We start from the raw sequence: 3,127 nt of genomic DNA, 5'->3' as shown, positions 1-3,127 counted from the left end.
GTGAGGCTGTGTTGAGTGCAACGAACAACGACCATCATCCGCCACTGGATCAAGGCAGGAGAACGCCCCAACACGCGGAAAATGCCCAGTCGACGAATGTCGCGTACGATAAGCACGCAATAAACGCACACAATACACGATAAACATGTAAGCGCGGCACACATGTGTTCACGGGAAGCTGGTGGTGCTCCGGCAGTACGAGACCTGTTGCAACTGTTAGCTTACAGTCTAAACCAAAAAGAATGTAGGTGGCAGCAGTGTCGTGATATGCTACAGGCCATACTTTTTATTAAAAATAAAACGTATTTGTGGCTTTTCACACAGGCGAAGGTCAGGAGGCGGGGCTCTGTATATAAGCGTTGCGTCCGCCTTTCGCGTCGGGCCCCTTATAAGCGTTACGTCCGCTCGAGCCATTTCCGCCTCGGGCTCCATACATAACTTGCAAGTGACGTCAGTTCCCGTCTTCGGTTTGCGTCCGCCATCACCGAGTACATACGTCGCAGTGACCGTGCTGTGTTTACGCCTGAGCGGCGGATCGTTTGGCGTTTGTGCGCGTGTTTGCATCGTTTGCCTTGCCCGTATGGCGAAGGAGAATCGTTCAGGACATTGTCCTGCATACTTTGATGAACTTGTAGGACCAACGCGGGCCAGGTACAAAGAAAAAATAGCCCTGTGCGACGGCGTGGATCCCTATGAGCTACGGGTTGGTGCTCAAGCCGCTGTTGATGCAAGCCTGCTGCCAACGGTTACCCATGTCGACATTATAAATTATCTGGTGCTCTCGACAAATTATGTTCACTTGACCAGATGAAGGCCTACAAATCGCTGGACTCACACAATTACTTTACGAGCGGATGGGTCCGGAACATCACTGCCAAGAAGTTGCCGTCTGAGCGTGTCCTCGTGCTTAGTCAGGTGAGTTCAGTGCACTCCGCATTTCATAGCCGTGACAAAAACACAGCAATAACCACAAAATGACAGACAAGCCTAGGCAAATTAAACTTAGACTTCTGTGGGCTGCGCGGAGACGTCGCCGAGCGGGAATGCGGGAGACACCGAACGTGAAAACTTCACAAAAAGTTAGCCAACATTAAACGAACTTAAAAACAACAGCTCTTGTTTTAAAAGATAACGTGGCGTTAAACAAAAGCAGAATATGCGGGTGCGGCGTTTACGAAATGCTGTTCTATTGTGTCAGCTGTAGAAGTGCATGTTTTTCCTGAATTTGAGCCCCTGTTCTTTTCCTTCAGTTTACTTTGGATTAGCTGCAACGGGAGCACAGCAGCTGCTTGCAAAATTTGTGCATTATCATTATCAGCTCTGTGTTAACCATGCACACTGAAAAGTGCAGTTCTGGTGCTCATTCAGCGCTTTTTTTTTCTTTTTTTGCAACCGACCACGAAAGTTAAAGATAACAATTTCATTGTAACGCACAGAGAAAACGAAAACAATCACGTGTGTTCACTGAGAGATTGAGGGAGGCTGTCAAAGACATGCTGTTTTCGCTCTTTATTTGTAGGTAAACCATCTCACAGCGCCTGCGGGAAGCACCACTAAAAGTTTGGCTCTTGGTTGACTTGGATGGCAGTATCATCACTGCCCACTGTACCTGCATGGCAGGTGCAGGAGAAGCTTGCTCTCATGTTGGTGCAACTCTCTTTGCGGTGGAAACAGCAGTGCGGATCAGAGACTCTGCGACTGCACGGACAAAAGCAATGTGTGGCTCCCTGCATACAGCCCTACGACTGAGTTCAAACGGCTCCAAGACATTGACTTTTTCGTCGTCTAAGGCCAAGAAAAAAGAATGGACACCATCCACATCGATTCTCCCAACACCCATCAGCCATCCGACCAGTGCCAAAAGTTCCTGCTCCAACACCAGATGAACTCGAACGGTGCTATGCTGCGATAAAAGAGAGTGGAGCTAATCTGCATATTCATGGTTAATGCAAAATACAGTTCAAATTTTCATCCACCAAAAGAGAATGAGCCGTGTCTCCTTCGCAGTCTAGGGAGCACAGAAGCCAGAACAGAAGATTTGCCGGCCTTACTAGTTCGTGCAGAGAAGGTATTACGTGAACTTAAAATAACTGACGACATGGTGACTCGTGTTGAGAGAAACACGAGAGAGCAGTCTAAATGTTCAAAGGGGTACGCATACCGAGCTGGAAGAATTACAGCATCTGTAATGAAGAGTGTCTGCACAACGAGTGTGAGCCAGCCATCAGTGAGCTTAGTGAAGCGAATTTGTTACCCTGAGAAACAAAAGTTTTCATCAGCGGCAACAGAATGGGGACTGCGACACGAGAACACTGCCCTTTCCAGCTACAAGGCCAAAGCAGTGCAGCAGCATAGAGATTTTCGTCTTAGAAGACTGGTGTTTTTTTATGTGTGGATTAACCACATCTTGCAGCTAGTCCCGATTCATTTGTAAGTTGTGCATGCTGTGGTGATGGCATTGTGGAAGTGAAATGTCCGTACTCTGCAGCGGATTGTGACATTTTACAAACATTGAACAGTCTAACTGTTCTCTTGAGCAAAGGAATGGAAGCTTGTTTTGAAAAGAACTCATGCATATTATTTCAAATTCAAGCACAGATTGCAGTGTGTCGTGTGAAATATTGCGACTTCGTTGTGTGGACACCTACGTCACTTTACACTGAAAGAGTATTGGAGGATGCAGTTTTTTTTTAATGAGATTTTGCTAAAGGCAACTCGGTTTTTTACACACGTTGTTCTTCCAGAGCTGTTCGCAGAGTTTTTACTAAGAAAGGTGAAGCCGTAGAAAGTGATGCTGCAACTGCTTGCGTATTGCTACTGCAGGAGGCCCGGAAATTGGAAAGATGTTGGCTTGTGATGGCAAAAAGTGCCCTTACAAGTGGTTTCACTACTCTTGCATAGGTATCAAGCGGGGCACCAAGGCAGAAGACATGGTTTTGCTCAGACTGTTCAACTTAATGTGCTTACTAGTCTTCTGTTACAATGAGAATTCATATGTCATGTATACACACATGTCCCACTTTTGGCAGTATTTTTGTATTTTACTTATTATTTATTAGTATTTTACTGAAGTGAGGCTCCATAAGTGGTAGTTTTAAGGCAGCAGAGCTTATGTAGAGGTACTTGT

The 3,127-nt window shown here is 46.1% G+C and overlaps 1 pseudogene; it reads left to right on the top strand.

Annotated features, from left to right (window-relative positions):
* Positions 1–561: 561 nt before the first annotated feature.
* Positions 562–1,789, top strand: LOC125758641 (uncharacterized; annotated as a pseudogene).
* The last annotated feature ends 1,338 nt before the right edge of the window (positions 1,790–3,127 follow it).

This window comes from Rhipicephalus sanguineus, chromosome 5 (genome assembly GCF_013339695.2).
Source record: "Rhipicephalus sanguineus isolate Rsan-2018 chromosome 5, BIME_Rsan_1.4, whole genome shotgun sequence".
In the NCBI taxonomy this organism is placed as follows: Eukaryota; Metazoa; Arthropoda; class Arachnida; order Ixodida; family Ixodidae; genus Rhipicephalus; species Rhipicephalus sanguineus.
The sequence above is the reverse complement of the archived record's forward strand: the minus strand, read 5'-3'. Positions and strand labels throughout refer to the sequence as shown.